The 25,069-nt window shown below is 38.2% G+C and overlaps 1 long non-coding RNA gene across 2 annotated transcripts; it reads right to left on the reverse strand.

Moving 5' to 3' along the window:
- Window positions 1–2,118: 2,118 nt before the first annotated feature.
- Window positions 2,119–25,069, reverse strand: LOC133611628 (uncharacterized). 2 transcript variants are annotated; one of them, XR_009816008.2, is made up of 7 exons: window positions 25,037–25,069; window positions 24,313–24,364; window positions 16,514–16,587; window positions 16,300–16,406; window positions 11,171–11,301; window positions 10,093–10,206; window positions 2,119–8,538 (listed from the first exon to the last, which is right to left on the reverse strand). It is a non-coding gene; the product is annotated as an uncharacterized lncRNA (long non-coding RNA). The 2 variants fall into 2 exon arrangements; XR_009816007.2 differs by having other exon boundaries at window positions 2,119–10,206.

Raw genomic sequence — 25,069 nt, forward strand, 5'->3', positions numbered from 1 at the left:
ATATTTTATGGTCAAGTCTAATGTTTGAGAAGCAGAGAAAAGCAACGGATGCTTTGATGTTCAAGATAGTTAAAAATTATCTATCAACATGTGTCTATCAAAAAGCAATGGAATCAAAATGAAGGACACTTTCCATCCATCCATTTTCTATCACTTGTCCCTTTCGGGGTCGCGGATGGACTGGAGCCTATCCCAACTGCACTCGGGTGGAAGGCAGTTTACACCCTAGACAAGTGGCCAATTGTTCCAGGGCCGACACAGTTACAGACATTATGAAGGACACTTTGCTTATGAACAAAAATAATAAAATGTTAATTCTATATTTAATTGGGCTTGTTTTTTGGTTGATAATGTGTACTGTGATAATATATACTGTATATATATATATATATATATATATATATATATATATATGTATATATATATATATATATATATATATATATATATATATATATATATATATATATATATATATATATATATATATATATATATATACATATATATATATTACAGTTAATTTAATTGTGCATTTATGCATTATATTTGCTGGGGACGCAAATGACACATATTTGGTGCAATGGCCCAGAGGTGTGTTTTTTTTTTTTTTTTTAAAATGGACATCTATTTCTCCAGACCAGTTACATCCCAGCCTGGAGAGATATAACCCTTAAAGGAGCTTGTAGTTTTAGTTATATTAACACAGGAATATACACACTATTACCAAAGACGCATATGTTACTCTGTGTTTCACTGCTCTTAGTCAGGTTTAGATTTCAAACATGATTTCTTAAGACAACGCTCCAGCTTGGTTGTCACGGTCACCACAATAACATGAATTCAAAACACGGCAGATGCGAAAAAGAAAAAAAAACTAAATACAAAAGACTAGATGGTGCCATATTTTTACTCTGGAAGATGGATGATTTTTGACACCTGGTATGGCTTGCTAACAAGTTGTTTTTAATACCCTCAGAGTTTGGCTGTGTTAAGATTTAATCTAATGAAACACTATATGATCACACACAAGTCAGATTGACCTTAAATCCGAAAGAAAATCCAACACATTCCAATAGCAAGTATAATATAAATTATTTCAAAGTAATATTTCTTTTGAACCAAGTGCCTTTTGAAGTGCTGTAATGTTGTCTGGAGAACCAAATGTCCTATTTGTTAATAGTTGAAAGACACCAAAATAGGACAGAAAATGTCTGTAAATAAAAAGTGCGTGTGCATTGCTCTTATGTAAATCTTTACTTTGTGAACATAGTTTGATGGGTGATGATGTTTACTGTTAATGCACTAATTGTTTCTTTGTCTTGTACATGAAGTCCAGGGACTTTTTTTGTTAACATTTATGAAGAGGCATGGCTTCGACAGCAACTTTTTGTTTCAAGTTGTGATATCTTGATACAATTTTCCAATTTAATATACAAACCCCGTTTCCATATGAGTTGGGAAATTGTGTTAGATGTAAATATAAACGGAATACAATGATTTGCAAATCATTTTCTACCCATATTCAGTTGAATATGCTACAAAGACAACATATTTGATGTTCAAACTGATAAACATTTTTTTTTGCAAATAATCATTAACTTTAAAATTTGATGACAGCAACACGTGACAAAGAAGTTGGGAAAGGTGGCAATAAATACTGATAAAGTTGAGGAATGCTCATCAAACACTTATTTGGAACATCCCGCAGGTGAACAGGCAAATTGGGAACAGGTGGGTGCCATGATTGGGTACAAAAGTAGATTCCATGAAATGCTCAGTCATTCACAAACAAGGATGGGGCGAGGGTCACCACTTTGTCAACAAATGTGTGAGCAAATTGTTGAACAGTTTAATAAAAACCTTTCTCAACCAGCTATTGCAAGGAATTTAGGGATTTCCCCATCTACGGTCCGTAATATCATCAAAGGGTTCAGAGAATCTGGAGAAATCACTGCACGTAAGCGGCTAAGCCCGTGACCTTCGATCCCTCAGGCTGTACTGCATCAACAAGCGACATCAGTGTGTAAAGGATATCACCACATGGGCTCAGGAACACTTCAGAAACCCACTGTCAGTAACTACAGTTGGTCGCTACATCTGAAAGTGCAAGTTAAAACTCTCCTATGCAAGGCGAAAACCGTTTATCAACAACACCCAGAAACACCGTCGGCTTCGCTGGGCCTGAGCTCATCTAAGATGGACTGATACAAAGTGGAAAAGTGTTCTGTGGTCTGACGAGTCCACATTTCAAATTGTTTTTGGAAACTGTGGACGTCGTGTCCTCCGGACCAAAGAGGAAAAGAACCATCCGGATTGTTATAGTTGCAAAGTTGAAAAGCCAGCATCTGTGATGGTATGGGGGTGTATTAGTGCCCAAGACATGGGTAAAGGCCATGTAACACAGTGGTGAACATGCCCTTTCCCAACTACTTTGGCACGTGTTGCAGCCATGAAATTCTAAGTTAATTATTATTTGCAAAAAAAAAAAAAAAGTTTATGAGTTTGAACATCAAATATGTTGTCTTTGTAGTGCATTCAATTGAATATGGGTTGAAAATCAATCAATCAATCAATCAATGTTTATTTATATAGCCCTAAATCACAAGTGTCTCAAAGGGCTGCACAAGCCACAACGACATCCTCGGTATAGCCCACATAAGGGCAAGGAAAAACTCACCCCAGTGGGACGTCGATGTGAATGACTATGAGAAACCTTGGAGAGGACCGCATATGTGGGTAACCTCCCCCCTCTAGGGAGACCGAATGCAATGGATGTCGAGTGGGTCTAACATAATATTGTGAGAGTCCAGTCCATAGTGGATCCAGCATAACAGTAAGAGTCCAGTCCACAGTGGGGTCAGCAGGAAACCATCCCGAGCGGAGACGGGTCAGCAGCGCAGAGATGTTCCCAACCGATATACAGGCGAGCGGTCCACCCCGGGTCCCGACCCCGGACAGCCAGCACCCCATCCATGGCCACCGGATCTGTGTGTCTCCCCTTCCACAAGGGATAGGGGGCAGCAGAGGAGAAAAGAAAAGAAACGGCAGATCAACTGGTCTACAAAAAGGGGGGCTATTCAAAGGCTAGAGTATACAAATGAGTTTTGAGATGGGACTTAAATGTTTCTACTGAGGTAGCATCTCTAACTGTTACCGGGAGGGCATTCCATAGTGCTGGAGCCCGAATAGAAAACGCTCTACAGCCCGCAGACTTTTTTTGGGCTCTGGGAATCACTAATAAGCCGGAGTTCTTTGAACGCAGATTTCTTGCCGGGACATATGGTACAATACAATCGGCAAGATAGGCTGGAGCTAGACCGTGTAGTATTTTATACGTAAGTAGTAAAACCTTAAAGTCGCATCTTAAGTGCACAGGAAGCCAGTGCAGGTGAGCCAGTATAGGCGTAATATAATCAAACTTTCTTGTTCTTGTCAAAAGTCTAGCAGCCGCATTTTGTACCAACTGTAATCTTTTAATGCTAGACATAGGGAGACCCGAAAATAATACGTTACACTAATCGAGACGAGACGTAACGAACGCATGAATAATGATCTCAGCGTCGCTAGTGGACAAGATGGAACGAATTTTAGCGATATTACGGAGATGAAAGAATGCCGTTTTAGTAACACTCTTAATGTGTGACTCAAAGGAGAGAGTTGGGTCGAAGATAATACCCAGATTCTTTACTGAGTCGCTTTGTGTAATTGTTTGGTTGTCAAATGTTAAGGTGGTATTATCAAATAAATGTCGGTGTTTAGCAGGACCGATAATCAGCATTTCCGTTTTCTTAGTGTTGAGTTGCAAGAAGTTAGCGGACATCCATTGTTTAATTTCATTAAGACACGCCTCCAGCTGACTACAATCCGGCGTGTTGGTCAGCTTTAGGGGCATGTAGAGTTGGGTGTCATCAGCATAGCAATGAAAGCTAACACCGTATTTGCGTATGATGTCGCCTAGCGGCAACATGTAAATACTAAAGAGTGCAGGGCCAAGAACCGAACCTTGGGGGACTCCGCACGTTACCTTAACATAGTCCGAGGTCACATTGTTATGGGAGACGCACTGCATCCTGTCAGTAAGATAAGAGTTAAACCACGACAAGGCTAAGTCTGACATACCAATACGTGTTTTGATACGCTCTAATAAAATGTTGTGATCGACGGTATCGAAAGCAGCGCTAAGATCAAGAAGCAGCAACATAGATGACGCATCAGAATCCATCGTTAGCAGTAGATCATTAGTCATTTTTGCGAGGGCTGTCTCCGTAGAGTGATTTGCCCTGAAACCGGATTGAAAAGGTTCACAGAGATTGTTAGACATTAAGTGTTCATTTAGCTGCTGTGCGACAATTTTTTCGAGGATTTTCGAGATAAACGGAAGGTGGGACACCGGCCGGTAGTTTACCATGAGGTCAGGATCGAGGTTAGGTCTTTTGAGCAGAGGATGAATAACCGCTTTTTTGAATGCTAGTGGAACAGTGCCAGAGGAAAGTGATAAGTTTATAATATTTAGCACTGATGGACCTAATAATACAAAAAGCTCCTTAATAAGTTTCCCAGGAAATGGGTCAAGTAAACATGTTGTTTGTTTTGTCCCATTGACACATCTTAACAATTCCTCTAGTTTTATTTCATCAAAGAGAGAGAAACTATTTTGGAGGGCGGTATCCTTCGTAGATACAGTCGTATCTGTGTTAATAGAACCCAGTTGTAGCTGCGATGCATTGTCTTTAATCTCCTTTCTAATGAGTTAAATTTTCTTATTAAAGAAATTCATAAAATCATCTGCTGAGTGGGTGGAGCTACTGGGAGGAGTCCCTTGTTGGGTTAGCGATGCTACTGTACTAAACAAAAATTTCGGATCATTTTTGTTGAGGTGGATGAGATTTGAGTAATATTTAGCTTTAGCTAGGGTAAGCATGTGTTTATAAGTTATTAAACTATCACTCCATGCTTGATGGAAAACCTCAAGTTTAGTAGCGCGCCATTTGCGTTCCAGCTTTCTACATGATAATTTATGGGCTCTAGTTTCTTCTGTAAACCATGGGGTGCGCCTTTTAGGGGCTCTTTTAAGCTTTAGCGGTGCTATACTATCAATGGTGTCGCGCAGGGCGTCGTTAAAGTTGTTAGTGAGGTTATCAATAGAGCCGACATAATTTGGGAATGGTGCCATTACCGAAGGCAGTAGGCCAGCAAGAGTCATCGTTGTGGCAGCATTAATGTTGCGGCTGCTATAGTAGTTATTATTATTAGTTTGTTGACAATGAGTCAGAACTTCAAATTTTATAAGGTAATGATCGGACATTACTTTAGTATACGGGGGTATCGTAACTTTGGAGGTGGTGACACCCCTGACCAGCACTAGATCTATCGTATTTCCGTTGCGATGCGTAGGTTCATTTATTATTTGTGTAAGACCACAGCTATCAATTATAGTCTGGAGCGCCATGCACTGAGGGTCCGATGGGGTATTCATATGGATATTAAAGTCCCCCATTATGATTATATTGTCGGCGTGCGTCACTAAATCAGCAACGAACTCTGAAAATTCACTGATGAAGTCCGAATTGGGTCCTGGGGGGCGGTAGATAACAGCCAGGTGGAGAGGCAGCGGTGTGACAAACCTCATAGTAAGCATCTCAAACGAGTTATATTTATTATTTAGGTTCGGGGTAAGATTAAAGTTTTTATTGTGTATGAGTGCAACTCCCCCACCCCTTTTAATGGGACGGGCAATATGCGCTCCCGCATAGCCAGGAGGAGACGCCTCACCCAGCGCAAAGAAATCGTCTAGTTTGAGCCAGGTCTCGGCGAGACCAATAACGTCAAGATTATTGTCTCTAATGACCTCATTAACTAATAGCGTTTTGGAAGATAATGATCTTATGTTTAAGAAGCCCATATTATAGGTAGTGGGCTGTTCTGAGGAGTTTTTGTTGAAATTATCCGTAGTAGCAATATTAATAATGTTGTGTTTATTATGTGTAGTGCACTTTAAATAATTTCGACCATATCTAGGAATTGATATGACGGGAATTTTCCGATTGTTTGCTTGATGTTGTGATAAACTGAACGCATCATAACTTGCCACCTCAGTAGAGTGCATGTCTACTTCTGACACAGAAAAAAAATTTTTTGAGTTGTGTATTGTTCTAAAATAGTTGCTATGTGTGCAGGTATTATCCAGCCTGGCGCTGGCTAGTTCTATTTTAACAAACTTCTCACCCGGACTAGCGCTTCTTTGAGGATTAGCCTTTCGCTTTGTTGTTAGCCCCGCTCGGCATCCCCGCTCGGCATCCCCGCTTCTGCTTCCGCTCACACCGCTTACGTGTCTTCCGTTGACGGTCCCCGCTGGCACTTGACTCCGCTGCTTTAGAGGCCGCTGGATGTAGCCAGCGAAGAATCCCCATGCTAGCGAGGAGGTCGAAAGTACCCGCATCTTTCAGCCTATAACGGCCCGATCTATCCACATCCAGAATCGTCTGTCGGTCGTATCTGATCACGAAGTGTCCACGCTGTGAGCCAGCCATGAAATAGACAGAATTGACGGGTATTTTTGCCAAATCGCTCTACACTTCCAAGAGCGTCTGCAAGCCGCTGCCATCAGGGCGCCGCCATCTTGATTTGCAAATCATTGTATTCTGTTTATTTTTACATGTAGCACAATTTCCCAACTCATATGGAAACGGGGTTTGTACTTTATGGAGCTCTCCTTGACATTTTATAAAATATGACTCATATTCAATGTACATGTATGGGCCATCAGGTGGCCCAATAAATGACATGAAGTTGTTTTAGATTGTTTGTTTGGATTGGGGAGTGTGCAGTGCATTTCATACAAGGGCCTTCAGTGGGCACGTAATCCACATATTAAAACCACCACTATCACTTAACGATTATACAAACCATCAATAATATACAAACATGCAACATCCTGCAGCAAGGTGTTGCAATACGATACACAGAGGTAGAGGCATTTAGCAGGTTTTCTGTTCTTTTTGACCAAACAACTTTTGTGAGCTGTGATGATGCCGATACATTTACTTCAATCATCATTGTCTGACTGTTTTGAACACACAGCTAAAAACACTCTAGGCTCTTATAAAAAACTTTGTCCCTGGATGAATGAAGCCATTTCCAGCTTTAGGAGAAGCTGTCGGAAAGGCGAACGTTTGTGGAAAGCCACAAAATTAGAGGTTCATAGACTCCATTTTAAAGAAATGATAATGGAGCTAAATGAAATGATGAAACGTGCTTTCTTTTCAAATCTTGTTTTGCATAATAAGAAACAGCCTAAAGTCTTATTTGATACAATTGAAAATCTTGTTGCACCTCCATCTCCTCAGGAGCCTGTGTACACACAGGATGACTGTAATAGATTTTTGAACTTTTTTGTGAACAAGGTGCAAGACATAAGGGCCAGTATTAGTCCTCCCTTGGATAGTTTGTTCACTACACCAGCCCCTGTGTACTCAGCATGGTCTTCCTTTACTCCTGTCAGCCTACAGGATGTTCAGGTTTTAGTGGGCAAAATGAAACCCACATCGAGCCCTGTGGACGTTGTTCCTACTCCACTGTTCTTAAATGTGTTTGATGTTGTTGCATACTTGCCAACCTTGAGACCTCCGATTTAGGGAGGTGGGGGGGTGGGGGCGTGGTCGGGCTGGGGCGGGACGTGGTTGGGGCGGGGGGCGTGGTTAAGAGGGGAGGAGTATATTTACAGCTAGAATTCACCAACTGGAGTATTTCATTCATATATGTATATATATATATATATATATGTATGAAATACTTGACTTTCAGTGAATTCTAGCTATATATATATTTATTTATTTTATTATATATATAAATAAAAGAAATACTTGAATTTCAGTGTTCATTTATTTACACATATACACACACATAACACTCATCTACTCATTGTTGTACTTGAAAGTACAATGCAATACAATTCCGGGGCAATGGCAGCTATCAAATACACAGTAATGAAAACACAGTTGTTCTACTAACTGTACTGTGTGTTATGAGAGTAGAGTATGTGTGTGTGTGGCCCTTTAATAGGTGACAGCATGTGAGGTGAGTGACGTCAGTGAGTGTGTGGGCGAGAGAAGAGAGGGAGCGTAGCATGAGTGCGGGGAGGGACTAGTTGGTTTTGTGTTGGATTGGCTGTGTGCAAGCAATCAATAAAGCAAGATTTGCAACTAATCGCTGGACTCATCATTCACCCTAAAGTCGTCCGCTGTGGAGACCCACTGCCGGGTAAGGTGAAAGGTGTTGCCCCGAGCATACATCGGCCCTGGAGAAGTGTCTCCCCTGCGCTCTTAGACTATGGTCTCGTTCTTCTGCTTCATCTCCTTGTGTGCGCACACTGGACTCAGGTCCGCATGGAGCTGGAGGGGGCGTGGCCTCCAGCTTCGGCTGAATTCCGGGAGATTTTCCGGAGAAAATTTCTTCCGGGAGGTTTTCGGGAGAGGTGCTGAATTTCGGGAGTCTCCCGGAAAATCCGGGAGGGTTGGCAAGTATGTGTTGTTGGTCCTTGGGTGGTAAAATTGATACACCTTTCACTTCAGGCTGGCTTGATCCCCAGCTTTTTTAAACATGCTGTGGTGAATCTCATTCTTAAAAAATCTAATCTTGATCCGGTGGAGCCCATATATATATATTTCAAAATTTCCCTTGATGTCAAAAATCATTGAAAAAGTGGTAGCTAAGCAGATAACCTCATTTTTGGAACAGCATGATTTTTATGATAAATACCAATCTGGCTTTAGGTTATTTTACTCCACCGAAACTGCTCTTTTGAAAGTTTTCAGTGACGTGATGATGGCTGCTGACTCTGGTCGCTACACAGTTTTGGTTTTTCTCAACTTGACATCTGCCTTTGATAATGTGGATCACAGTATCAATAGTTTGCCTCAAATCTGAGATGTTTTTTTTCCGTGCTGTTCTCCAGTGGTTTAAATGGAATAACTTTGAATTTTGCTTTTAATGATGTAATGTCCAACGTGTCCAACCTGTCATGTGGTGTGGCCTACGGTTCTGTTCTGGGGCCTGTTTTATTTTTGTTGTATCTGATGCCGCTTGGGAGGTTGATCAGTCGTGTCAAAAATGTTTCTTATTATTTCTATGCAGTTGATATTCAACTGTTATGCTCCTTCAACGACTCAGAGTTTCACCTTATATTTGAGTTCTTAGAGTGCGTATCCTGTATAAATTCTAAGAAAACGGAAACTGATAATTGCCCCCGATAAAAAGATCCCCCTGATCAAGAAATCCCTTTGTGCTCTGGGTGCATCTGTTAAAAGCAACCTCTGAAAACTTGGGGTTGTGTTTGATCAGTCAATGTCTTTGGAGAGTCACTGCCGTCAATTGACCAAAAACTGTTTTTATCACCTCAAAAATATTTCTAAAGTGAGAAATTTGTTGTCAAATTTGGATCTCGAAATGATCATGCACGCGTTCATTTAATCTCGTATTGACTATTGCAATTCTTTCTTCACTCTTTTCAACAAGTCAATGCTAAAGAGACTTCAGACGGTACAAAACGGCTAGCCTTTTGACTGGTGCACCCAGAACAGCCCAAATCACCCCAGTTGTATCCAGTCTTCATTGGCTTCCAGTCAAATTCTGCATTGAGTGTAAGATTTTAGACCTGATTTTCTGTGCGTTGCATGGTGGGGCCCCTCAGTACATCACTGACTTTTTCTGCCCCTACTCTTCAGGGCGCAGCCTACGGTCTTCAGGCCAGGGTCTACTAAAGATCCCAAAATTTCATTTTAAAACCCGTGGAGAGCTGGCATTCCAGGCTATAGCTCCCAGACTCTGGAACAACTTGCACCAGTCCCTCTGTGATCTTGACTGTGTTGACACTTTCAAGAAACATTTTGAAAACTTCTCTTTTTAGTAAAGCTTTTAGTTAATGCACCTTTTAACTATCCTGTTTAATACACTTTGTATCCTTTTTTATGATGTTGCCCCTGTTGTTTTAATTGAATTGTTGTTTTACTCCACCTATGTTTTGTACAGCGCTTTGTGATTTTATCTGTGAAAAGTGCTTTATAAATATAATTTACTTACTTACTTACTTACCTACTTACTTCGTGCATTGGGGATCAATCCATTTTCTACCGCTTGTCTCTTTTGGGGTCACGGGGGTTGCTGGAGTCTATCCCAGCTGCATTCAGGCAGAAGGCGCGGTTCACCCTGGACAAGTCAATACCATTATTAGTAAAACAAGCTGTTAACCCTTTATCGTCCGATACATTGTCTCCAAACTCCAAATATCTACACTAAAACGTCATCTGGAGCAGTTTAGATTTAAAAATACAATTGCAATATACTCAACAGATGCTGAATGTGGTCTGAAAGTGGCAAACAAACCTGGATACAAGCTAGTTAGTTTTGGAGTTGGCCAAACTCTCCTTATGATGTTTAGCTTTTCTGGAAAAGTCTGACACCAAGGCTCAAACCAAAGACTCCCTCTTCTCCCACCCCCTTCTTCTTAACCCTGCCCTTAGCGTTAGCATCTAGTCTCATTGAGAAGTGTTAAAAATACGCCACTAAGCATTCGGACATCGCTCACATTTTGATATGTCATCAACCCTCGCCGTTTGCCGATAGTGACGTAAAGCAGATGCGACAAATGTTTGTTTACTTTCAAGATACCGTTGCATGGGGTGTTTGGCTTTTTTGGGGCTCTTTGTTTCTTTAGCCTCTCTTCATCAAGAAGACAACAAACCTTTTTGTTGTCGTTTTTGAAGCGAATCATTGACGGAAAAAATTAATTCGATAGTAATGCCATTATACGTTGGTCTCAGACACACACCGATCGCAAAGGGTAAATGTGACGTACAGACAGTAATGAATCATGTTACATTACTGATGATGCAGACAACAAGGAAGGCGGTGTTCAGGAGCAATAACTTGCGGTAGCTTCAACCGCGTTGTTGGCTTGTTGTAACCAGCAGTGAAAACATATGATAAACAAACAATTGCAAATGTGGCTTATGTGGCTGTGCTGTTTATTCTTTCTACATTGATAAAACAAAAAATATATTTAAAGCTATTTTAAGTAACCAAGATTTACGTGGAGTTACAACGGATGAACATCTGCTCAAAACCATGAGCGTCATTATTATGGAAATCAGTAATTAAGTGTATTACTTACATTTGTAGGCCTCTCTTCATTTTCTGCCATGGTTTTTAGCGGACGTAGTGAAATGGTGGAAATTTCCTCTGTCCCTCGTTTACTTCATTTTGAAGGATCCCCAGCTCTCACACTTGGTCCTTCCCCCTTACCTGACGGAGAATTCGGACACCACTTGATTGACGAGAACGTGCAAAACAAAATGTGGAAAGGCTAAAACAAGGGGAAAGGGGAGTGATTTGGATTGAGCCTAAGTCTATTGCTACCGACTATTCAATTTGTCGAACTTTGCTTTGTTTTGCTCTGATCAACCAACAAGAGGAGAGAAATGTTGACGTTGTTATTATACGCCTGGCATGTGAGGCACATCTATTAATCTGCTTACATAGTTTAAGTAACTGAGGCCTGCACTATTCATTTTGAAGGCCTTGGACAGATTACATTAACATGGCAACACTTAGAAGCTAAAATCTGATTAGACAAAAAAATAAAAATACATTTATACCTTCACATTGCAGCACAGTTACGAGACATGCTACACATTAAGATATTCGACTGTTGGGAATACATTAATATAATTTGCTGGAAAAAAAGAGTAGGTTTTACATTTAGGTCAGTGTTTTTGATAGTTAGTGTTTGGACCAGCAGAGAAGGCCTTGCTGGCCCTGAAGGGACACCACTGATTTTGATAAATAACATCATCCCATGCACCATCAACCACCACTGTGAAGATATATCTTCAATTATGATATAACTTATGTTATCACAAATCACATCACTTCATTCACTTACAGTAACACCATTAGTGTATTATCTGCTAAGACAATGGCATGAAATAATTGCATTGAATTGAATTGCACTGTGAATTCTGGCGAACTTAGAGCTCCCATAATGACCCCAGTCTGCCACTCGGAGGGCATGTCGTAGAAATGCACACGTCACATGCCCACTTTAACTTTGGTCTTACTGGATAACGGACACTAGAGGGCATTTACAACCGGATCAGAATTTATTGGAAATAAATGCAAAAAATAAACATGCAACATACTGCATATGTGCTCTTAATGTCAGATCTGTCATGTCTGTGATCATGTTTTGTTTAGTTATGTTTTGCTTGGTTTTTGGACACTTTTTAGTTCTTGTCTTCACTCCCTTTGTCACCATAGTAACCATTAGTTTCACCTGGTTCACATCGTCATGTCACGCACCTGTCTCACGTTTTCACATTTTGAGTCACGCACCTGTTTTCACTAATCATGTCATCACTATTTAAGCCTGTAGTTGCCAGGCAGTCAGCCTGGCGACATCACTCTTGACACACTCCTGACACTCGGTTTCATGTTCATAGTCCATGCTGCCCTGTTCACGTCATCGTGAGTAAGTTTTGTTGATTAATGCCACAGTTAGTGTCTTTTGTTTTTTTTTGTCCATAGTTCTGCCTTTGTGCGAGTTTTTGTTTTTATAGCCAAGTTTTGTACTTCCGCCCTTGTGCGCGCCTTTTGTTTATTCCTTTTTTGAGTGTTAAAATTAAATATGTATTTACCTTCACGCCATGTCCGGTCCAAATCATTTGCACCATGGGAAAACAAACCACGCCAAAATCCAAGTCGTGACAAGAACCAATTCTACAAACGTATATGATATGAGCTATAGCATTGTCCTGAATATTACCCTATTATATTAAGTACTATGTGGATAGCTAAATGTTATTACACTTACTTGGACATCTAGTACTGAAAGGTGGCAATTGTCCTTCGGCAGAAAATTCTTTTAAAAATAGTATAACAAGTATAAACAGTGTGCTAGTGTGTTCTCCTTTATGTTTAAAAATATTGTGAGTTACATAATTAGTTTTGCTGTTACATCATTCTGATTGCAGTAGGCATTTGTATTTTGCATAACAGCACTATTTGTTTCTGACTCATACAAAAGACATAGACCAGAAAACAAATATCCACTACAATGGACCCTGGTTCTTCTATAATCATATATATGTAAAAGTTTGACCTGGGCTTATTTGACCCCTTTTATTTATAAAAGGAATAAGTCAGTTAACACACTGCACACTGCACACAATGACTGCCTGAGCAAAGGAAGCTGTCACCTTATTGACGCAGGAGGGGACCTGCCTGCCTGGGAAAACGGGGGACTTTGAGGGGCTTTTTCTTGGCCCTGCAAGTCCAGGCTTGGTTGCAGACCTGTCTGTCCCAACTCACTGCAAACATGTCAGACATTTCACCACCTGGATGAGTGAGCTCAGCTCCCCCATGGTAGAGTGAACTGATATTTACCTCACACTGTCAGCCTGAAATGTGGCCTAACATATCACAAATATTCAAGCTGCTTCATTAATTCTTAAAAGGCATGAACTTGCCACCGTGCTGATGAAAGAAATGAGGGATTCCTGAAATATGCACGATGCGTAAAACAAATATGATTTTTTTTCCAGGAGCTGAAAGGCAATGTGTCCATGTTTGACCAAAAATAACTATGCGGCATGAGAGTGTCACATCAGTGAGCTAAACTTCACACTTAAAGGTCGGTGTACAGGTGTTTCCCTGTTGAATGTGGACTTGGGACAGCAGTACAATTCACAGAGAGACATACAGTTAATCAAATCATCAAGGTCGCAACCAACAAGTGTTCATTATGGAGAAATTGGACCTGCGTGGTGCAGCTTTCAGCAGAATACCACCGTGACAGGTGACCACAGGGAGGAATACATAGTGTATGCGATTCACACTGCCCTGAGAGCATGGCTATGGCGGGAATATACACACAACACCCAAACCAAACCCACTTCTTGGCCTGACTGGCAAGCACACAAGGGTAGAAATAAGGGAGCATATTTATCACCATGTCTTTCTATAAGGTCATAGTACTTTACTATTACTGACTACAAGGATAAATGGGAAATACAACATGGACAAAAGCATGAGGCCACTGAAGCAAAAATGGAGTCATAGTTATGACAGATTTCACTCTTCTAGGAAGTAGGGAAGAGTCAATCCAAATATCAATATTGATCAAGAGAAGAATCAATATTGGCTCTATACTAGCATGATTAGAATAATTTTATTATTGTTTTATTGTTATATATTCTCCTGAGAAAAAGTGTCTTCTGCTGTGGTCTTTTGTTTTTGGTCTATTGCCTCTTTTAGAATTTCAAATTGCGGGCAAGGGGTAGCCCTGTTATGTAAAACACAAATGTCCACTCCAGAGAAGGCTAGTTGTTATTGTATGTTATTATTTTTGGTTGACCAAAGAGTTTAATTCTGATAATATAGATGATCCACAAATTAAAGGCAAAATTTAAAAAAACAACATGATCTTGAACTTTTTCAAGTAAAAGGTGTCGGTATCTATACGCAATACTTACCCTATATTTTCTTGCTATCATATTAATGAAAAAATTTGTAGCATCACCCAAACCTACTTTTAAATAGGGACGGATACCTTTCACATTTTTATTAGAATCGATACCCGTACTCAACTGTACCAATTTACGGTACTTTTTGTGTGTGTTCAAATGTGTTAATAGATGTTAAAAAAACAAACTCATTTTTTTATTTAACATTTAACACTGACCTGTGCTGTACAGTTGCTATTCTGTTTTCTAATACTTCTCAGTCTCATTTGAAAGTATAATATCAAAGACTTTACATCCAGTTGCAATTCCAAGACGTTAGATGGCAGTAGTGTATAGGATGCGGTGTGTTGTTATAGCCAGGAAGTAGTCTTTGCAAAAAAAAAAATAATATGCCAGTCTTTTCTTTTGTTGAGCCCTACAATTTTGTTTTACTTATTTTATTGTACTTATTGCACACAAGCAGTTTGATTGTAACGTGCATCTTAGTTATAGTCAGGATTACTGAATTTGGAGTTGTTGAAATCGCCATGTAAAATTGCTAATGCTAATCTCTGGCATGTGTAAGGAAAATCCAGAGTAAATTAGCATAGAGCTAGCGCTTTTCAGAAAAGTGGAGCCTTACTATACTTTTGGGCTCATTTTTCTTACTTTATTGGCAAGGAAAATTGCAGTATTACCAAGAAGTATTTGGACTGAGTGCTCTGAGTGCTTAACTGCTTGATTCCCAGAAAAGTGCTTAGGCCAGTGCCGAGTATGCAACCGAACGTGCAACATAGGTATTGAAAAATATGGCACTGTTTGATATTACGTGAATCAGTACCTGGTACTACCGGCAGGCTTCGGTTGGTACCCATCCCTACTGGTAAGACTTCATTTAGGTCAGAGGTCACCGATACTGGACCTGATATGTTCAGACTCTGTTCTAGTTTGTACCAAAGTGTTTGATGCGGTCTGGGTCAATACTTATAGGTTCTTCCACACCAAACTGTTTGCAAAGAATAGTCTTATGGAGATAAAAAAAAATACAATTTATTGATTTATTATTTATTTATTTATGAATAAAGATGTATGCTACACCGGTTTGTCCAATTTCAGCATCAATAAAAACACTTTCTTGGTCAAATATGACTAAAAGTGGAACAACAGCATTGTTATTGAGCAAGCTTGTTGTCAAGGTAGTAAAAACCTTGATGTCTGCGCACACATTTTTTCTGAGTGACATTAATATTCTGGCCCAAATTTCTCTTGTGGAGGTCTCACTGACTGATATTGAGCCTTATTTAGAGGACACCCGGTTTTCATAAGGCTATTAATCTTAAAAGGAGCAACTGTCAGAGAAAATACACTACCCCTATCCTTGACATAAAGAAGGCCTGTTCAAGACCTTGATTTTTGGTTTGGCGGAAAACAATATCACACTGTCTCTGAAAGAAAACCTTGACTAGCCCTTTCCAGACTCCTCCATAATGGAGCCAGCATTCTTAAACATAGAGGCACAGCACATTAGAGATACAACGTAGGACAATTTGTGACACGCGACTTGGATTTTTCAGCTTTTAGAGAGTCTGGGAACATTATTATTACATACATCCGAGAAAAGTTACAAATAGAAGGTGGTGTATAGGATTTCAGTGAAGGACAATGCAATACGCAAAATAGAATACAAAAACATATTGTGCCGGATGTCAGGAGTTAATGGTAAACGTCAGAGCACACATGTGAAATGAAAATACAAGGTTTATGTCAATAACCACATGTGACCCTTGGTTTTTAAATTTACCGGTTGATATCCAAGCAAGACAAGCATGAATCAGCAGCAGCTGTAGTTGCAGTCTAAAGTGCTCCCAAAGTCATTAGGTTTCTCCTGTAATTGACAACAGATCAGCCCTGTAATGTTGCGCAAGAAAATAACAGTCAATCTGGAGATGTACACAGATGCAAGGTACGAAAAACTGAATAGAATAAAATGAAACAACATATTTGATATGAATTACCTCATACTGTACAGGGCACTGATGCAACCACGGTCACCCTGTTCTCCAAAGACTGCATATGAAAATGATGCACTCTGTAATTAGTAGGAAGCAGAGATATTTTGAGGTGGACATGCATGGTCATAGACGACCACAATACATCATATGCAACATCCTACATTTGTTTATGATGAAATGTGTACCGTATGTAGAGATAGGTAACTTTAACGTTTGAATCAATACAGTACAGATTCTGGGTACCTGGGAATTGATAATGGTACTCAACAGTACCAATTTTTTGGTACTTTTATGCGTGTTCAAATGTGTTGTTAAAAAAACAAACATTTACTTTATTTGGACATCTAACATTGAGATGTGCTCTCGAACTGTTGTCTTTTTTTTTGTACACTTCTGTGTCTCATTTGCAAGTAGTGTATCGTAGGCTTTGCATGCAGTTACAATTTCAAGACATTAGATGGAATTAGTATATAAACCGTAAATAGAGAACGTACGGTCAACTCGGTTTCAAAGTTGGCAGCAAACATGGCAGTCATCTGAGGTGCTTTTAACCAATCATTTAGGGGATCCTCTGGCAGTACTCTCTCTGATTGGTCAAAAGTCCTTCATGTGATTACAGGACGCCATGTTTGCTACCAACTTTGAAACCGAGTTGGCCATACTCTCGCTATACAGCATTCTGGACTGTGGTGTGTTGCCTTTGTCAGAAAAAAGTCTTTGCCATTAAGTTAAAAATGCCATTCTTTTTTTTGGCGCCCTACAAAGAGTTTATACTATAGGTATGGTATTTTGTTCACTCTTGCTGTTTGAGTGTAACGTGCATCTGAGTTGTTGAAACTGCCATGTAAAATTGATAATTCTAACCTGTAGCATGCTTATAGCAAATCCAGTGTAAGTTTGCATCGAGCGAGCACATTTTGAAAAGCGGAGCACTACTTTACTTTTGAGCACCTTTTTCTTGCTTTGTTGGCATGGAAAATTGCAACATTAACAACACTGCTCTGAGTGCTTGAATGTTTGCTTCTGGGCCAAGTGCTTGTGCTGGTGACGAGTCTGCAACTGGACATTACTTCACGTGCAAATAAGGTGCCGAATTGTGGTACCATGTAGTTTTGCACAAATCGATACACAGCATTACAGACGGACTTTGGTTGGTACCGACTTTGTAAAAGTATTGAGTTTGGTACCCATCCCTGATGGTATGTGCCATCAGCAAAAACATCCAGTTCAAATTATAAGGTCACACAACCATTTTCATTTATTGTATTTGTTGTTTTGGATACGTAGCCAAACTCTGTACCATAATGGCACCAGTCCCAATGTAATAACCAGACTAAAGTGCCATTAGTGCCACTTTATTGCACCAAAATGAGGCAAACATCAAGTATAGTTATCGCCAAGTCAATTGTTAGGACGATGATAGGCTCAACGTTTGGTTGCACTTTAACTCCAAAGATGCCCACTCAGCCACCTGCAAAACATCCTTGATGATGACATTGTGCACGTAACGTCTTGTAAGTAATCTAGCGTCTCGATAGAAGAACACGGAATCTGACTCTCCTTTCAAACTTTGATGTCGACCTCAACACGCCAACAGCACTGCTTGATTCCAATATCCTTAAACTCACTCTGATGTTTTTCTGTTTCTCTCCACACCAGCAACACAACACTCATTATCCACTAATCACACACAAGGCAAAGTGCATGAATGCATTCTGAACAACATTATAACACAATCATGTCGTTAGACTGAATGTGTTTTGCTCAATAAATACACACCTGTTGCATGTAGGCTTAACGAGCAAACACTATAGTTTAATGTCGCCACAATTGTGTATCAATTATCAATATTTGATTAGCTTTGCTAGGAAACTTTCCATCAATTTCTTTTTTTAACCTGTTTCAGACTCATATTGCATTGCTTATATACCGTGTACGCTACAGTATGTACCCCCTCCAAACCGTCCTGCGTAACTTGGCATGCACTTTGACAGGCTGTGATTGGTCTGCATTTTTGTACATTATTTCTTTTGTGAATACGACTCGCTCAGCGGGTGTACGGACAACTTTTGCAAACACCTTTGCCTCCGTTTATGGATCATTATTTGCAATATAATTGACTTCTGTTTAGTTCCTGCTCTAATAACACTCCAGAACCAAGAAGGCTGTTAACTATTATTTCATCATAGTTAGATTATTTTTGTACAAATTATGACCTTCACACTAGACAACATTTACAATTTACATGCTAACATTTTAACCGCTCATTATAGAATAATTAGATATAATAAATGATAATAAATAAAATATCAAATGCATACATGAATACACATTTCATTAAAATATGCAATTTCAATTTCAGTTAAATAAAAAAACATGTTTAATATTTGGGTTCAAAATGTAATGCAATTTTGCTGACTTGTTCGTGAATCAAAATGAAGGAACTTCTCTTATTTATTGTCATGGGTGCTTAGGTCTGAACTGAAATTTTAATTAAATTCTCAGATTTTCAAAAATGTATCTTAAAAATTGTACATTGGTCAAACTGTTGCCGTGCACGATGTCACTTCACACTTCCACAAATCCCACCAGACCTCGTCAAATAGTGTGAGACTTTTGCTCTGAGCATCTAAACTAGGATCAAATCCTTAACTGTTGCTTTTCTTTCTTTTTTTTTTTTAAATACCTCCACTGATAAAAGATAATGGCAGGTAAGAAAATGATAAACCATAGAACCGGAAATTACATTATTAATTAATTTTACTGTATTAGCTTCCGCTGGCTTTTTAGCTGCTCGGTTCAATAGGACGACTCAGCATCTCTCTGTCCAGATGGTTTAAACGTTTGGTAACTTAATTATATTCATGTATGGCAGTTGAGAATATTAAAAAGCAAATTGCATGAAAAAAGTGTTTTATGACCCTGGAAAATTAATAATTCACCAATTTGAAAAAAGTCAATATAAATGTTGTTCCTTAAAGGGGAAATGCACGTTTGGGGGGAATTTTGCCTATCACTCACAATCCCTATAGAACACATATGTTTTACTCTTTTTTGTGTAGTCTAAATTGTAAAATATGGCTAGTACTAGATGGCTAGCAATGTAAGCCCTCTAAAAAAAGTGTGAAACTGGTAAGAAAGCTTAATTTATATAAGTATTAGCGACATTGTTATTATAAGCGCTAACGCCAAGAACTATTTAAAGTAACACAGTGCCTTGATCCTAGAGAGGTAACGTATAGCTACTGCAGCTCCTGACCTACTAAGCTGCTGCTTCTGCATCGCCTCTGAGTTGTTCAAAGTTTGTGCTCGATTATAAATCATGCCTCCCACCTCTATAGAAAAAGGTTGTGGCCATTAGTCGAAAAGTTAGTCAACTTTGAAATTCAACTTAAACCAAAGACTTTGCGAGGAAGATGTGACAAGATGCATGTGTGGCCCAGCATTTTTTCAACTTATGCTGAATTCAACATCTAAACGGTGATGGTAAGTTTAGTGATGAAAGATATAAACATCTCAGTCAGCGTCAGAGTGAGAGTGGACATTGTACAGTAAGTGATTGTTTTATTATGTTTGTAGTTTGTATTTCTTGTTTAGTGCTTATCACTATCGCTACATGATGCTTATTAGTGTTTCATTAAAGCTGAATTTGCTTAGCACACAGCTTCTACAGCTTTTGGCTCATTCTCTGTATATTCAGGCTCAAAATTGTAATGTTCTGGCTCACCATTTGTCCCAAAGTAGCTGTCATTGGGGCTCACAAAGTCTGTCATGATTAATGTTTAAAATGACCAAACTATTTCATGTTATCATGAATGTGCCAGTTACTACATTACATATATACCTACAACATGTATACAAAACGTTGTTGGAAGTTTTTGAAGGTTTTTTACAACGCTTTTTAGGCGGATTATTTGAATTACCATTGCCTGCATTGTTAGCCACTTCTTGCTAGTGTTGTGTACAATTTTGAATGTATAAAAAAGAGAAAAACATACGTGCGCTTGTCTCACATAAGCTTTGTGAATGTTAGGCAAAATTCATAAAAGTGCAGTTCCCTTTTGAATCATGATCAGGTCAATCTCATATTAAATATTCAAATGTGAGCTCTTTTTAATTTACATGAATTTGTCTTGCTTTAAAAAATTCATTGTCAGGCCCCTCGTAATAAAAAAAACCCTGAAATTAATATAAATATAATAATAAATTATAACAATGAAACCAGGCAGTGAGGGGCCCAATCCGTGAAGGGCCTGATTTTCTGTGAAGAAGAGCATGTATAAAATGTCAATTAAATGAATGACAGGGCTTGTCATATTACATGTTTACCACAAAAGTAATCCTGACCCGTTCCTGCTCTGTCACTGATAAGAATACAATGGCACATTTCTTAATTTTTTTCTCATTGTTTTCGTTGGCTTGGAATGATAACACTGGTCTAGAAAGACCCAACTACTGCGCCTGGTTGGACATGTGTCAGGAATGATTTTCGTATTCCACCCAAAAATATATATTATTGAACAATTTATTTTCCATTAGTTTTTGGTGTAAAAACCATACCATTGGATTCAATTCCTGTGAAAAGCTTTGTAAATTTGTGTGGGGCTCCAAATAAAAATACTCCTCAGGACCCTGTTTTAGCCAGTTTTAGCTCTGCATACATGCAGTATAGTTTCACTACATAAAAAGCTTTTTATCTTCACAATGTTCTCCAATCCTGGCCTCTTCTCTGCATGTTTTGTTTAAATGCATATCATTTTTAAAATTACACACAAAAAGTAGGTCTGTCAAAAATAACGAGTTAACTCATTGTGATTAATACTGAAAAAATATGCAATGATCATGTATATACGCAAACTAATCATGCAATTTATTTTGACCACACATGCTCCTTTTTTAGCAAGTAATAACCTGTGATTGAACACAATAATTCAAACTCAAGCGTGTGATTAATTATAGTAAAAAGTAATTTACTTGAGTATGTACAGGTTTAAATTTAGATTAAAGGTTATTTAAGTCAACATGCTCAATGGTTATTGTAGACCAGGGGAAGGGAACCTATGGCTCTCGAACCAGATGTGGCTCTTTTGATGACTGCATCTGGCTTGCAGATAAATCTTAACTGACATTGCTTAACATGATAAGTAATGAATAATTCAGTTGGTAATCACAGTGTTAAAAATAACGTTCATAATATAAAACATTCTAATGTATTTTAATCCATCCATCCGTTTTCTACCGCACCTGTTCAAGAAGTTGCATTAAAGTATTTTATTTATTATTGGTTATAACTTCAGAATAACAATATTATTAAAAATGATAAGAGACTTATTATACTCTATTATATTATAAAAATATTGGTCTTACTTAAAAATGCACGCATTTAGTTGTATTCAGTGTTAAAAATGTTTTATATGGCTCTCACGGAAAAACATTTTAAAATATTTGGCTTTCATGGCTCTCTCGGCCAAAAAGGTTCCCGACTTGTAGACTATTGTAAAAATAGGGATTCTTCATAATATAAGAATTTAAACAGCAAGAGGTCACTGATGTCATGTTATTTGAACAAACTACATAATTCTATCGTATATTTTTGACTAAATTAGAAGGATTTATCGTCTCTTGGTCATCTTTGTTTACTCTGAAGCACCATTTTGTGTCAACATGACATTTACTGCCCTAACCTGAACTTGTTGTTATACAAGTTGCCTGTTTGTGACAACACGGAGAGGGCACCTGTCCGACTGCATGTTCACACACTAACGCTTAGCAAGATTTTCATATTCCCAAAACATCATATCTTCTTAATTCCCACATTTCCACTTGAAGAACATGAGCGAACAATTGTGTGAAGGCTAAACACATGAGAAGATTCTTAAGAGTAAAATGCCACACAAGGAAACAGTCCACACACACTCATTTTGATGAAATCATCTTGTAAATAACGGGTTATCTATGTTCGGATAAAGGTCAAGTTCATCGCAAAACAAACACACGCACCTAACCAAGTCACATTCAGTACACTAAATATATAGACGTGTTGTTAAGTGCTGATGCTCATGCCTTCATGTAACATTAGTCCAATGTGAACATGAATACTTCATATGAGACAAGTTTATTGAAGCAATTACTCTGCCTGGTAAAAACCGGCATGTCTCACATGGCACCATGCACTGCACGCTCTCATTAGGCGTGTTCTATATAATATATATATATATATATATATATATATATATATATATATATATATATATATATAGAGTGGCTCTCGGGCCTATAAAATAAGTCAGCTTGCTGCCCTCCTATCTCACCAGCAGGTACACAAAGCAAGTATTCATTATTATACTGTACTTCATGTCCAATTTAGGACAGCCAAACAATTTACAGATTAATAGACTTTCTTGACGATATAAACATGCATTTTGTTGTTTGGATGCACATTTTACAATGACACAATCTGTAGTGTTTTAAAGAATACACCCACCCCCACACACACACACACTCACACACGCGCACACACACGCACACACCCACGCAGTGAATAAATAAAAAATATATATTTAAGACAAAGGCCACTATAGATGACACTTAGAAGCAGCACCAATATTTACTGAGGGCACCATGCAGGAGGGTCTCTGCACCTTGCTGGTGTCAGGTGTGTTGACCACATGACTTCACTTATCTCACCTGAAATCAACTGCTTCTATTTTATTTATTTTGTTTGTCATTATCATCGGTATGATAATGTTTAAAAATGCAACAATTAAAAATGACAATCAGAACGTTTCAAATGTGAGAGACTGCATTAAAAAAATGATACTGCGTAAAGGGAGACGTTTTTTTAAAATGTATTAATTGTTGAAAATTGTTACATGGTAGGTTTTATTGCAGCATTTTATCAACACAATATAAAATACATTTAAAGAGACGTCAAACAGAACAATAAATTGCAATATAATGCATTAAAAACTACCAATGTCATTATCTTGAAATAGTATAGTTTGGACCTCCACGCCGTTTATGTATAAATATATACAACGCTTATGTCTACATTTGTATTTTGAGTGAAGTATATATGACAAAATAATTATGGGTTGTATTTAATGAACAGTCATTTTAAAGTTAACAATTAACCTCCGTGTTTTAATGTGTATGTGTGGTTTAGGTGTATATTAAAATATGCGTGGGAGTTTTGCTCAGAGTCTGCACATGTTTTATTTGTATCGCTGCATGCATGTACGCAAACATTTCGTTTTTAAAAAAAACAAAACAATTACATTTCATTATTAAGGCATATTAATGTGTTTGAAATGTTATGATATCGTATTAAACGAATTGTAGAAACATAAAAATGTAATGTTGATTCACATTAGAGTCTTGTTAAATGTGTTTATTTATTTACACATATATATGACTGGATAAAACCTTATCTATCACTAAACACCTATAACCTCATTATAAAACCTCTATTACATAACGCAGCTAATAATTTGGATTGTTTTAACCGCTGATGTCGGATAGCATAATTAAGAAATACAACATATGTACAATATTTATGTACACATTTTCAACAAATTAAAGTACACATTTTTATCGAAAAACATGTAAATGTAGCGATGAAAACACCGTGCACATATACTCTCGAAAAATCAATTATTAAAAATAAAAACAAAAACAAATGTGAGGTTGGCATGTATACTTGGAATTGTATATAATTAAGTTTTAAGTGTAATTTAAATTCGTTGAAAATGATCGTGAAAAAGTGAAAAAAAAATTTTTTCAAACGTGCAATTTGTACCAACCTCATTAGAGCGCCAATGCCTGCAGTTTCTATCATGTCCAGAGGGGGGCGTCCTGTGTGACACACAAGTAAGTTTTTAGAAGCTTAAGAAAGGAAGTCAACATATTATACAAAACTTGCAATTCAAAACGGAAACTTCATGCAATTCATGTGCTCCACCTCGCGGAGGTGAAAACGTTTTTCTTATGATGGCTTCCACGATGTGATGATGATGATGATGATGATGCAGGTGGTGGTAAAGAAGGGGCACCTTGTTATCTTTTAAGTCGGCTGTTAATTTTTTAATATGACATATTTTGCGAACTATAAATGATAAAGGTGCTCATTGACATGTAGCTTATAGTCTGGAAAAGTAGAATATATCGATTACGTGAGCACTGATTATTTCCGATACTGCAAAAGCAGCATTACTAAATATTTCCAGACTAACATGCAACACATATTTTAAATCAATAGTCTGAATGCACTCTCCTCACTTTGATTCTGAATTTATTGCACCGATCCACATTTTAGGAATAAATAAATAGTACAAAAATATGACTAATATATCTTAATTTAGGAAGGCAATGCAATGCAAGATACGATAAAAACAATATTAAAATGATATAATGCAAAATATTATAAAATATTTTTCCATGTTTGTAACACTTTTTAAAATAATCCAATAAATTCCCCGGCCGTGCATATTAGTGTGCATGCATATGGTCATGCTTTAAAGTTCTTACCAGGAGGCTTCATGTTGGATGAAATGTTTCCCC

The sequence above is a fragment of the Nerophis lumbriciformis genome, linkage group LG08 (assembly GCF_033978685.3).
Source record: "Nerophis lumbriciformis linkage group LG08, RoL_Nlum_v2.1, whole genome shotgun sequence".
Taxonomy (NCBI): Eukaryota; Metazoa; Chordata; class Actinopteri; order Syngnathiformes; family Syngnathidae; genus Nerophis; species Nerophis lumbriciformis.